Source organism: Quercus lobata, chromosome 10, assembly GCF_001633185.2.
Source record: "Quercus lobata isolate SW786 chromosome 10, ValleyOak3.0 Primary Assembly, whole genome shotgun sequence".
NCBI classification, from domain to species: domain Eukaryota; kingdom Viridiplantae; phylum Streptophyta; class Magnoliopsida; order Fagales; family Fagaceae; genus Quercus; species Quercus lobata.
In genome coordinates this window covers 1,585,405-1,599,892 of record NC_044913.1, presented here as the reverse complement: position 1 = coordinate 1,599,892, position 14,488 = coordinate 1,585,405, and the positions used below count along the sequence as shown (strand labels likewise).

General features: G+C 34.3%; 1 pseudogene across 1 annotated transcript; it reads right to left on the bottom strand.

Annotated features, from left to right (window-relative positions):
- Positions 1-4,247: 4,247 nt before the first annotated feature.
- LOC115962683 lies at positions 4,248-12,776 on the bottom strand (annotated as a pseudogene). The gene is made up of 3 exons (XR_004085570.1): positions 12,541-12,776; positions 11,379-11,589; positions 4,248-9,504 (listed from the first exon to the last, which is right to left on the bottom strand). The product of XR_004085570.1 is annotated as an uncharacterized LOC115962683 (transcript).
- Positions 12,777-14,488: the final 1,712 nt, after the last annotated feature.

Sequence of the window (14,488 nt, the reverse complement as noted above, 5' to 3'; positions counted from 1 at the left end):
TAGCTTTGTGAATTCCGAAGGAGGAAGGTCGTGGATACTTTGCTAATGCTTGCTATAAATAGGGCTGAACTTGGACATTGATGCTGAAATATATCCAAGGAACTTCATCTTTGAGACTTATCAAGTTTTTATGTCTCTCCTCTTTTGGATAATGATTCAAAGTAATTGTTTATTCAAGTAACTACAAGTAATTGTGATTTTAATGCAAAGTCCACTTGACACTTTTCTTAGTGTTCTTTGATTCAACATTTCTGTGATGCTCACAATTTGGATGTTATGGAATCAATGATTCCCTTATTTTGGGTTGGTACTATTTTTAGTTTAGAAAGAAAAGAAAAAGGTTTATGGGTTTTTATTTGTACAATTAGTACTTTATTTTATATTTTATTTGTAGTTTTCAATGCAACTAATATCAATTCAGTATACACACATGAAGGTGGAAATGACAGTGCTTGATGATCTTTTTTTTTTTTTTTTTTTCTTCTTTTTCTTTCCGTGCATCGCACAGATTAGCGACTAGTCACTCTAAAAGCTCAAGCTAAAGAGACAAGTAAGTTACCTATTCACAAGTTCCAATAATCTCATTGTCTAATTATACACCAAGTTTTATTCTTATTTACTAATTGTGGGGACTAGGGCCCAAAGTAGCGCATTGGGCCTAGAGTCTTATCCGAGAACATAGACAAATTCGAGGAGGGACGAATAGCTACTAAGGGGCTCCCAGTTGAAATCTCACTAGTGAGGTATGAATGAAAGGATATCCGAGGAGGAATACCTTCTTGGACACGACACATGTAGTCCAAGTATACACTAAATGTGCCCGGTGGACGTACGAGAAGGAAGGAAACTCAAAATATCTAAGAAAAAGCTGCCACCACCGCATTAAATATATTGCAACTACTTTTCTGGCCGCATTTATGTAGAGAAGACCTCTGAACAGTGCTGTTTTGACTACCACAACTCATAGAAGGCTAAAAGGAGTGTCTAATGGGATGGACACTCAAGTGTGAATTTAGATGATCAACAAGTATAGGGTCAAGATGATCAAAAAAGAGCTATAAAATGTGGAAGAACCCTCATGAGAAGGGGATTGAAGATTTTACTAGAGAAAACACTGTAGCAATCTGAACTAACTTTGTAACCATTGTCATAATCACTCAAGAAGCAATAAGTTGAAGCTCCTCAGACTAGTGCCGAGAATTGAATTGCTTGCTCAAGTCTGTATTTGTTTTACTTATTCATTCTTTAAATCATCCACAACTGTTGTTACACTCATTAAATCTCAGTTCTTCTATCTACTCTCTACAAATTTATTGTATTAGGCTTGCTGGGCTTGAATTCGCTTATCCCTTAGGAATAGTGCTCAAACCCAGTCCCTACACTAATAATAAAAAAATGTACTTAATTTTGTTAATTTAAATTCAACCAACCTCTCCTATGACTAGAAAAAGTCTTTAAGCTTTCCGTTTGTTTACTTAAAAAACAAAAGGAAATATAGCAAAATTTTGAGCATTTCATGATTTTTTTCCTCCTAGGATTCTCATTATTGAACTCTCAACTTAGCTTGCTATCATAGTTTCAACAAAATTAGTAATAAATTCACCTTCTTTTCCATTCCCCTCTCATTAAAAGACCCAAAATCCAAAATAACACAATCCGGACCATTTCTTTCTTTTTTCTTTTTTTTTTTCTTTTTCTTTTTCTCCTCCTTTGGGATTTCTCATAATGAACTCTCACATCAGTTGAACGAAGTGAAAAGCTCAACAAAAGTAACAAGCTCACTTTCTTTTCCATTTTTATCTTACCAAAAGACATTGTTTCATAACAAAACTTGGACCATTTCATTAATTTCTTTTGTCACCTTTTGTATTTCTTATAATTGAATTCTTACATAAGCTAATAGCTTCAACAAGACAAGTAAAACGCTTAATTTCTTTTCCAGTTTTTCTCTTTTTAATAGAGCCAAAATTACAACAAAACACACACATATAGATGTGATATATAGAGGGCAGTGATATAAAAATTAGAAAAAATGGCATTAGGCCAAAGGAAACAAAAGCAACCTTATAATCATTATGTGGTGTGCCATTAAATCAAAATTTTACATTCCTTTGGCTTCCTAATTACTATTTACAATTCTTGTGGCTTGACAAGCAAGAAAATAACTTTACTCTAAGAAACACATTTTTCTAAAGAAGTCACATAATTTCAACAAAGTATGTAAGCTTTTTTCTTTTCCATTTATATTAGTACAAAGAAATATAAAGAGAGTCAAAATTACAGTTGAATTGAGTTTAAATAGCAAAGAGATATCATTTAAACATTTACCATATCATTCCTCTTCATAATAACGTTAAATTAGGTCTTATGAACCATAAAATTGCAACATTCCAAAACCGAAATAGGTCTAAACCACAAGGAGGTACTATGCAGTTCCTATAATTTTTACGGTTGAGGAAAAACCATGAATTTGCACAACTACTAACTGAAACGTATTTATGAGATATTCTTATATTAAACAATAATTTAATTATAATTTTGAGCATACGATCCATTAGATCTCTTACACACCTAACACAATAAACATTAAAAAATAGATAAAAGTTCTGGATGTGACAATCATTAGTTTTCTCATCCAGAAACTTCCATTTTCAAGAACATTAGGTCATTTCGTCAATTATATTTTACATGCACTGTAAAAAATATGCCAATTTTTTCTACAAGTAAATTAAACTCTCAGTTCCTCGCTAGTGGTTTAGAAAAATGTATCACTTGTATAATATGTTAGAATGATAAAGAAGTATCACCTTGGCATGCATAGAGTTAATGTTTTCATAAAGCAAAAGTAACGATGATTAAATACCTTAGTTTCTCTAGTAAGGCACAACCTAAATCCATATTTGCACATTGGATAAGTGTTCATTTTCTCATCGGTTAACTTCTTATATATAAGCCTCCTGCAAACTATTTTCAAATTTATAAATGACAAGTATTAGATATTGTACTTGCAATGTACATGATATACTAAAAGGAAATACAACATTTGATGCAGCCCATATGCAATGGCCAACATTTTTTTAAACTGAGAAAGCGGGATTCCAAAATCGAAGATCAATCATGTTATGCGTAGAATCAATATATTAGATATTTACACAAAACAAAAACAAATCAAAGAACTGACATTTTTTCCAAAAACAAAAGCATACACTTTTGTGGAGGATGACATCCAAAAGATGAGCCTCTGCTTTTGAATTGCACAGCTCAGCTTGGTGGCTGCAAATCAAATATATATTACTAGAAACCCACACATGCACAACGCTATACTGAGTAGGTAAAAGTCCTCTCTGCTCCCATCATTCTCATCCTCTCCCTCTTCCCCTCTCAGTCTCCCCCTGCTGCAGTCTCTTTGTTTCTCACTCAATGCCTCTGTACAAGCAATTTGTTTTTCTTTCTCTCTCTCTCTCATGGACAATTTTTCTCACCCAAATCTGTGAGTTTTGAATGTTTCCATTCTCGCTGAAGAAGAGCCGTTCTGGCTCAACAAAATTGAGCACAACAAGAGACTATTCATTTGGCTCCTCACATGCTAGACACAAGAACATCATAGGCCTTCAGACTAGTCATCATAATAGCAATTAAGCTAGACGTTTGAAGTTCTAGAAAGACTGATTGAAGTATTTTTAAAATGAGGTCAACTGATCCAGCATGAACAAACAATGTAATGCTAAGACTAACATAGAAACATGTTCAATGAAGTGATATGAACCAAGCAAACTAAGCAACTTATGTGCAGCAAATATCAAAGATAAAATAAATAAACGGAAACTTAAATACTTATGTCTAGCAAATAACATAAAAAAGAAAAAAAAAAAGAAAAGGAAATAGACCAAAACTAATGTCATGACTTATGACTGGAAAAAGGCATTAACCACACCTGTGCTTTGCTCAAAATGCAGTCAAATTAAGGCTTATTGTGAGTGCTTACACAATCCAGAATTACCTTATACATGTCTTTTGAAGGATTCAATACATCTTTGTACAAAATAATCATACAAACTAATCGGATCCACACAATCTCTTGAGTATCACAATTTTCTCCACTAATGTCATTGATGTCCATGAGAAGGATCATGTTGCATCACAGTGTTCCCAAGCCACACAATATTATTGACCTGGCCCTAATATTATTTGTTAAGACATGAGGAAAACCATAGCCATATCTACACCATATTCCAAACAGACTAATAACATTACAAATAAGAACTCCTCTTAATCATGTATATAACACAATATACATTCAGCAAATCCATACAATCTGAGATGCCACAACAAGTCATTTAATTACTTAAAAGAAAAATAAAGAACAAAATTAACTTGGAAATATTAAAAGTATGATAATATACTTAAAATTATTAAAAGGCCATATATGTCAAAGACCATGTTTTGGTCCACCGCTCAACAAAATCCAAAAAGCCGAAACTTAAGGCCCAAAAATATATATACATGCCAATGCCAAACATTACCATTTAGTTCAGAATTACAAGAGTATCACCCCCAAGATAGAAATACAAAGGAAAATCTAGGACAAAACAATATAAGGTTAACACCACATGAATGACCATTAAAATCACAATAGCAGCAACTGATTCATTCTTTTGAGTTTTGACATTTACGCGAAAAACACAAAGAAACATAAAAGAAATATGAAAGAAACACTTACAAATATTAACAGTCCATGGTATATATCTAACCAGTCAGAAGGAAAGACAGATGCAATGAACTCCTCATCCTCCAAGTATATTTGCATATTCTTGGACTTCATTAAAAACCTAACTGCTTTCTCATCAAATTCCAGCACGAAGGCCAGCTTGATCAGTTCAGAGAGTGCACCAATATGATCGCAGTTCTCCCATAACACACCCTCAGATATTGCTTCAGAAAAATATGTAGCATATTCAATTTGATTCTCATATCCACTATACCTGTCCAACTTCTGTGTGAAAAACTTTGAAGACTCTCTATCCCAGCGTATCATTCGGCTTGTTCTTGCATTCACGATCTCCCCTGAAGAAAGTGATAAACTGTACTTTACGCTTATCGGTTCAACTATCTCAAGGAAAGTAATATTCAGAAGCCCTCTGATTATTTCATGCCTCCTTTCAGCTTCCATTTTCATCACAGGATTTGCTAGAAAACCAAGGATGAGTGTAACCAGATATTTTGTAATCAAATTCTCCTTTGGATTCACCTGATTGAGTTGAGCAACATCCACTGCGTATGATTCTTCCTTCTCTACAGACTCGGATATAGTGCGAACACCAATCTTCCTGTAAATATCAAACAACTTCATCTGAGGTAAAGAAGGCTTGCTTGGCTGAGGGTACCAGACAAATAGAGATTGAGCAGAAAACCGTTCGAAAAGATCTTTCAGTTGAAGATCATCAGCAATAAAAACATCACGCTTGTTGAACAGCAAAACTTCATCCGAGCCAGAAGCAACCGGCAATTTCACCAGCTTCTCAGTGACAGTTTTCTCAGTCTTTTCACCCCAGTGCTTCAAAATATACCCCCAGAACTTAAGACAGTCATCATGTGACAATCGACGTCCTGATCTTTCCCAAACCTCCCAAAGCTTACAGTAATCAGCAACCGAAGGATTGCATTTAACACGGAAAGCATGTGAGAAGAAGTTGAGTAACTTTTGCTCATAATATTTGTCAAGAACTTTCAGCTGCGAACTGAAGAGACCATCCTTGTCGTGCAGAACGCATTCACAGGGGCTGACCCACTCTCCATTCTTATTTCCATATGGGATCCATATCCCTTTTGTAAGTTCACTGTCATTCTCCCAATTACATAGACTCAAGTAATTATATATTCGAACTATAGTAGGGTATTGGAAATGGAGTTCGAGGTGCCTGGCAATCAATGAGCATCCGTCTTCAACATCAAGGGTGACTCCTATTGCCTTGAGTTCTTCTTTGTACAGTGTAATATTAGAACCATAAAAATCTTCATCAATAAAAGGTCCATCTGTCCGCTCCAAATAAGAGCCCCATCTAGGATCGAACAATAAGCATTTTTCTGGAGGTCTATAACCTTTAGTGGTCTTCAACCATTTCCGAGAATTTTGTTTTAAGAATGGATCTGGAAAGGAGTAATTCACTCCTTGGATTAAAACACGTATGCATTGCAGCAATGAAAACACATTTTCATCAGTTATCTGAGCAGGATCCAAGGGAAAGTGAAGACCAGCTGCAACAAACTTCACACCATCTTTAAATTCAACAGCAACTCCCATGCTCTTCAGCTCTTCCTTGTATAAATGAATGTCCTTGCCATAGTAATTGTCACTATCATCTAAGAAAGGGAGGTCAATAGTAATTGGTAAAACTGAATGCCAATCTGGCCCAAAAAGAATGCAATCTCTTGGAGATCTTCTATCACCACACCTAGTCTGCAACCACTTAAGGTCACGGATGTTTTTCTCAAGATCTGGAGGAAACACAAAAGGACTATCTTTTAGCTGTCTCTGACATGAAAGAAAAGAGAGAACAATTTCTTTAGTCATGAAGGATGCCTCCAGCTTGAATTTGTCAGAAAATTCTTTTACCGCCTCCTCAAAATCCACCTTCACCCCAGTTTGCTTCAACTCATTTCTGTAAGAGAAGATACAGCTTCCATGGAAATCATGATCAATCAATGCAAAACCTTCAAAAACATGAAGAATGCAAACCCATTGAGGGTCAACCAAGAAACATTCTCCCGGAGGTTTGTACCCAAGATTCGTCTTAAAGCATTTCACACCTCTCAACGCCTGAACAAGTTTGTCGGATGATCCTAGACGTCGCATACATTCCAGTATCAAAAGAACTGCCTCAGCTGTCAGAGATGAGCTTAAAGGAGATTTTAAGTTGTCTACAACAAGCTTATAACAATCACCGAAGCCAATTACAACACCAAGTGACTTGAGTTCCTCTCTAAAAGAAAGGATTTCCTCTCCAAAGTAATCTAGATCAATAAAGGGGATGCAACTGATTTGTAATGCACTTTTCCATTCCTCATCAAACAAAACAGCTTCAACTGGAGACCTGTCACCACAGCATGTCCTTATCCATCTCTTATCCTTGATACTGTTGATGAACTCATCCTGAGGGAGAAACTTTTCCCTCAAAAATCTGATGAAATTTAGTACAGACAGCACTTGGTCTCTACTTAAAGTGGAGTACTCTGTGAAAGACATAAGATGCTTTCCAATAAATTCACATGCTTCACCATACTCAGACATGACTCCAAGTTTCTTCAGCTCCTCCTTGTACTCATTTAATTCATCACCATAAAAACTTAGATCAAGCAATGGAATATCAACAAGAACGGATCCACTCTGCAAAATGTTTCCCAATGAAGAGGAAAGCATGAATGACTGTGAAGGTGGCCGGTAACCAGGACATCCACTGGTAGTAATTTTCAGCCAGCTACCTTCCTTTATGCATTTCAAGAACTTCTCAGGAATGTAAATTTCTCTACGTTTCAGATTCCGAATCCAATCCAACAGCAAGAATGCATTTTGCTTGGTGAGTGGTGATGATACAGTAGGAATTGCAGCATTAGGAGGAGATATGTAAGGGATATCAGACGCTACAACATGAGTTTTAAGGAACTCCAAGAGTCTTTCTCCAGAGGCATATTCACCGGCAAAATAGCCTGGTAGCAAGTAGTCTTCTGCTAACTCAACGTAGCCTTCATTTGTCCATGGATTTGAACCAATCAATCCCACCCATTTGCTTCCGTTGGCAGGGACAAGAACCCTTGTCCTGTGTCTCCGTAAATTTCCATAGTTATCCACAAGTGGCATAGAATCACATAAATCACCAACCTCCTGATGGGAAAGAAAAGACTTTTGAAGCGAGTGGTACAAGAAGTGAACAAAGGCAATAGCACGCTTCTGGCAACTATTGAGATGATTGTTAAGATGAACTGCATATTCATAGACGCTCATAGCACCAACCTTCACATGATCTCGTAGCCACTCCAACACCGTCTCCCTCTTAGAGAAGAACTGAATAGCTACTTGTGTGCTTTTCGGCCAAAAAAAGTAATTGGCTGGACATATGAATTCCCTGTTCCAATCAATCAGCCATGAGATATGATCAGGATGACGGGATAAGGACACCACTCTGTCACGATTGAAATGCATGGATTCATTTATGCTACACAAAGACACATCGCCATAAAGACCCACATATTTTATTAGCTGTATGTACTTTATGTCGGTAGAGTCAAATTTGGACTTCCAGTTATCTGCAACAAATAGCAAAAGCTCCAAGTACACGTCCTCTGACACTCCTTCAACAAGTTTAGAACTTTGGATGCACTTTGCATACCATTCGTTGTTGACTAGTTCCACACCCAAGAAATTCAATATGTAATCATATTCTGCTCTATCAAATGAGGAGCTCAAAATGTACTTTCCATGTGATGAAAGATGAAACAAACTCACCTTTTGCTCCCTTGCCTTCTCCAGAATGGTCCAGAAAGCAGGCATAAGCCTACCAACTTCATGAGGTTTATGAAAGATCTTCTGCGGTGTCTAAGACTCACTTGGAAGAATACTTTCTTCAAGAAGCTTTGATTTGATCGACTCCCTGACAACATTCAACGTTTGATAAGATGAGCTGTCGATGGGAATGAACCTGAACATGGAAGCTAAACTAGACACTGGAGCATTTTCAGTATTTTTAACTAGTGAAACAAACGCATTGATAAAAGCAGAGGGCACGCAGTCAAGAATCCCCTGGTTCCACTTGTTGTCTAAGAGAATTGTTTCCCTTGATGAGGCAAGAAGAAAATCTGCCTGAATTATGAAGGGAAAGTTGGTAAACATCTCTGTGGGAAGAAATGCATAGATCCCAGGTGAGCTCATTCCCCTATGGAGGCGCTCTTCAAAAGGAAAAGCCAATGTGATCACCAACTCTTCAACTTCCGTTCTCCTTTCCACTTTGTTTTCCTGCCTGACAGGAAACTTTTGCCTCCACATAAAGTACCTGCATTCTCCCTCAGACTCCTTACCCTTTTCATCAGCAGAGAGATGGATTGTGTAGGACACAGCATCAATGTTCTTCTTCACCACCAATTCAGTCTCACTTGTAATTGCTATTGCACTTACAGTATTGAGCCTGGGATCGTTGTTATGTTCCCTGACTGAAAGCCGCCTAATCTTTGATAGGAACAATAGGACTTCAGGATGAACATTTGAGAGCTGCTGCTTCACAGGTTTGACCTTATCGAACTTCAGAGGTAAGACTATTGTTGTTGTTGGTAGAGTAGTCCCAGAACCATATATTTTTTTGATGTCAGATAGTGTTGGGTTCTCCTCGACCCATTCAGGAACTATGTACCCGAGATTGCAATGTGGGCAAGGCTCTTCATTGAATCGTATTTGATATCCATTGCTGAATATGTATGGCTGAGAACTAACCAGAAAGACACTCTTAAATCCAATTCCTGCATATTAACCAGAGAATAAGCTAATAACAGCAATAAGAAAATAGCAAAATTATCCTGTTCGGTAATTATCAACATCATTATGGTTTTAATCTTTTCTTTCACTATAATTGAGTATATAACACATAATACTCTGCATTGATATCTTAAGATTAGCATAGAAGTCTGAAAACTCACTTATTGTATAAACTTGGAAACCTATAAAATGATAAAAATACACCCTCAAGAACCTCTAAAATGATAGAAGAAACCTTAAAATTTCCAAAAAGACCAAATTACCGTCAAAACCGACATAATAACCAAAATACCCCTAAACCTACAAAATAACAAAAATACCTTTAAAACCTCCACTGTGACTATAATTAGATGGTTACAATGGGGGAGGGGGGACTTAAACCAGAATGTCTCTGTTGGAAATACCAAGAGGTGCCAATTGAGCAACAATTGACCAAAATGACAAAAAAATCCCAAAACCATTGAAATGAATATATATATATATATATATCTCTCTCATGAATCCTCAAAATGACCACAATAGGGATCAAAATTTTGGGAATTGCTCCAAAATTATAAAAGTTGTACAAAAAAAACTTTAAAGTGTCATTTTGGAGGTTTCAATTTTTTTTTTCTTTTTTTAATTATGATCTAAATGTGTAAGTTTAGATAATAGTTTTGTTATTATATATATATATTTTTTTTTCACTTATTTTGATTGTTCTTATTAGTGTAATTTTCAATAATTTTATTTTGTTCATGCTTATTTTTTAGTTTGATTTTAGATTGACTCTAGTTGTTGTGATTAATATTTTAAAGTTGTTGTTTAATATCTAATATAGAAAAGAGTTTTCAACAACAAAACCAAACACCAAAAAAAAAATCAATATTCCTTTAAAATATTTGGCTAAATTACAAAATTCAATGCATTCCTCTAAATTCACTTTTGTTCAATTTAATACTCTAACTTTCAAATTTGTTCAATTTAGTCCTCCCGTTAATCTCAGTTAAGTTGCATTTTTAACTATTTACTTTGTTTAATAGAAAGTACGTTGTTTTGGCAGCTAAATTCTAACAATGACTAACGGAAGGACTAAATTGAACAAAGTTAAAAGTTAAATTATTGAATTGAATTTTAGATAGTTAGAGGGTGTAATATGTAATTTAGCTAAAATATTTTTAGATAAAACATTTTGTGCCAAAACAAATAGAGGGCTAACTTAAGAACATTTTTTTTTGGGGGGGAGGGGGGGTGTTGCTTAAACCTAGATACTATCTTTCACCCCTTTTTACTAGAGGAAGGGTCAGTTTGAACCAGAGCTTATTGGTGACTAAGAATATACATTGGGTTAAATACCAAAGACTAATACACATTATTTCTATTAAAATTAATTGTCAAATATTAACATTCCCTCATACCTTAACTTGTTTGTTTATGTTTTCTATAAGGTGTATTTTGACTTAGCAAAATTTCATAATGCAAGAAGATTTATTTATTGATTTTATGCTTTGAACTCTCCCTCCAAGGCAACAATATTTCATTCCTAATTCAAGCAAATTACATATGAGTTTTAAGTGAGCCTTACTAACTTCCAAAACTCTTAACTTAGCATTTATCACTTTAGAGTATATATGTGAAAGTTGCTCCTTTTGTGAATCAAGGAATTTTGATGTTTGACTTAAACAAATATGTCAATAATGTTATGCTTGTTCTGACTTCTTTCCAAGTCAACCCAATTACAATTATTAATAGTCTTCTAGACAAAATAGCATTTTGAGTAAACCATATATAACAAATTTTGATGTTACTAGTTCTCATAACAATACTTACACTAGAGTGGCTAGTATAAGCTATAATTCTAGGAAACTAGGTAAAGTACCTTTCTCTCCAATATAACCACGTTTCCTGTTGCCTTTCTTGGTGGACCGACCAACACTGCAAATAGAGTCAATGTTTTTCGATGAGAAACCTTTCTCATTGTTGAAAATCAGCAATGTTGCTGGGGCCGCTGCGTTTGTAATGTCCTCAGAAGTTATGACAAACTCAAGAGATGGATCCACTCCCTCCAAGTAATCATTATCTTCAGCATTCTAACAAAAATAAATTCAACATTATACATAAGGCAATAAAACTCAACCCTATTCTTTTACTCCATAAAACCATCTAACACTAAGTCTACATGCAAAACTTTTTTTTCACAGAAACTATGTATGGAAGTTTGGAGAGAGAGCATAGAGGGGAAGGAGAGAAAAGACTAGGATAATGATTACATTTTCCCTCATTCAAATGTTTTAAAAATTAAGTAAAAGAGTATTCCACTTTGTTTGGATGTAAATTTGGAAGGAGAGAAAATTATAATATCATATAAATTAACAATTATAACCATCTTTTGCTAATTTTAAGAGTTCTTCTATGGCCACAACAAAATTCCATAAGCTGAAGCATCCGTCTACCATAAGTCAAAATAAAATAAAATTAAAACTAGACCTGCTTAAATCAAAATTACCATGAAAATGTTGTACGGTAGACTTTCTCTAATTTTGAATCATAGATTAATTCAACAATCTCCATTCCCTTCCCTTCCCTTTACATCCCTCTCCTCCTCTTTCTTCCAAACATAATTGTAAGAGAGAATTTGTGAACATTATACAACAAAGTGGTGTCCCTGGCGGGCCTATGTAAAATTAATAATTTATCAACTAAGTGAGTTTTTATTTAGAGTAAAAACTGAGTTGGCATCCTACAATTTCTAGTAGTTTATCCGTTAAAAGGTTAAGTACCTAAGTTTTGTCAAAAATATATACGCTAATTTAGAAGTAAAATAATAATAATAATAAATTTTTTACTTCTACGGTAAAAAAGTAAGAAAAAGGCACAAGATAAAGCTAAAATCTTCTGGCCAGTTAAAATTGTAAAATCGTGTACAAACTCAGTTAAAATTGTAATAATCATTGCTCAAACATATATATCATTGAGAACCCATGACAAAAACACACAAACATATACTATTAAGAAAGAAAGAATGAGTTTGAGAAAGTAACCTGAATGAGTTCCATGAGAAAATGTACATCCTTGGCATAAAGCTCAGCAGAGAGGTTCTTGACAGCTTGATGAAGATCCTCAGTTAATGGGTTCTGTTCCCCTCCAATGGAGAACTTTTTTCTACGTATCTCTTCAACGTGTTCTCTCGCTGCAGCCTCCATATCTGTACCTAACAACACACGCACACGCTCACAAAACTGAAAAACTAGGGACTCACGCTTTTGCTTACACAGAGAGAGCATGGTGAGAAAGTGAGAGTGTGTGAAATGTACACACACATATATAAAGAACTTTATGTAGAAGTTGCTGACGAAGCTTTACTTCTCAACGAAGTAGAATATAGCTGAGAGAGAGACTAAAAGTGATGAAAGAAAAGTAAAGGGTCTTAGGCTAGGAATGTACAGACAGTGGAGCTTTACACACCGATTCGACCACCTCATCTTTTTTTTTTTTTTTTTTTTTTTTTTTTTTTTTTTTCTTTTTCATATTTCCAAAGGTGACAATAGAGAGCGAGGAATCAATAATCATAGTGGACTGAGACTTTTGGATTTTTTTTTTTTTTTTTTTTTGGCATAGAGAAACTTTTGGGCTTTGATTTGATTGGTCTCGTTTTTACTTTTCCTAGAATATTGTCATTTATTTATGATTATCACTCTTGTGGTTCTTTGGGTTTCCCAAAGTACGATGCAATTATTGACGTGACTCTTATAATTTCTCATAAATTTCTTTTATGATCCGTTTGTTTAGATGGAATGTCTCACGTATAATTTTTCACTTTTTTTCAGTATTTGTTAATATCAGGAAAAATAAGTTAAAAGGAAAGCTAATATAAAAATACGACTTACTTGAAAACAATTTTTTTTCATTGCAAGTTAAAAAATATTTTTCAAGAAGAAGAAGATGGTTACTGCATATAAGAAAACGAGATAGTTATTTAGAAAATATTATTTAAAAAATGCCTTATTTTAAAAAAAACTTTAATGTTAAAACAATCATTTTCTAAAAGATTTTAACGTTGAAACAAACTAAGCAACTAAAGGTCCGTTTGGATACAGCTGAAAACTGAAAACTGAAACTGAAAACTGAAAAACACTGTAACGAAATAATTTTTAAATGTGTGAATAGTATCGTGGGACCCATTTTTAATGAAAAAGTTGCTGAAAAGTGAAATTTGTGGGTCCGTGAACAGTACACGATGTGCTGTGATTGGTCCAAAAAAATTTGAAAAGTCAAAGTTTGCGGCTACTGTTCATTGAACAGTGCATGAACAGTAGCCGCAACACCCAAAACGCTCCAAAACGCGTGAAAAAAAAAAAAAAAAAAACGTTTTGGAAAAACGCAAACGCAGGATTGGGCAGAAAACGCCCAATCCAAACGCAACCTAAGCACAGTTTTTTTGTGATCAATTTGATTTTATCCTATGATTTCTTAGTTTCGATTTGGATTCTAGTTTTTTCTAAAAAAATTTATTACACAATAGGTCCATTAAAGGTATGTTTGGAATCTGCTTATTTAGTTAAAACTGAAAAAAAAAAAAAAAAAAAAAAAAAAATTCCTGAAATTACTATAGGTAAAAATTAGCTAAAATAATACAGTGAAACTCATAAATGGTACAAAAAAGTACAGTGAGCCTATGAATAATAGTAAAAATAAATTAAATAGTAAAATAAATTAACAAAAAATAAGTTATCCAAACACAATCTAGGTATCTATTTTCTTATGGATCTAGATTTTAGTAAAGTTTCCTGTACTTAAATAAAAGCTTTGAGATTCGATTTTTGGCTGTACCAAAAATAAAAAAACTAATTAATATCTTTACTTAATGATAAAAAGCTATCATTAAAAGTGAATGTTATAGATTAAAATTATTTTTTTTTAAAAATTCAAAATTAATTTTCTAATTGGGTTTGACACGATTTAAGTCACATTAGTTATATATATATATAT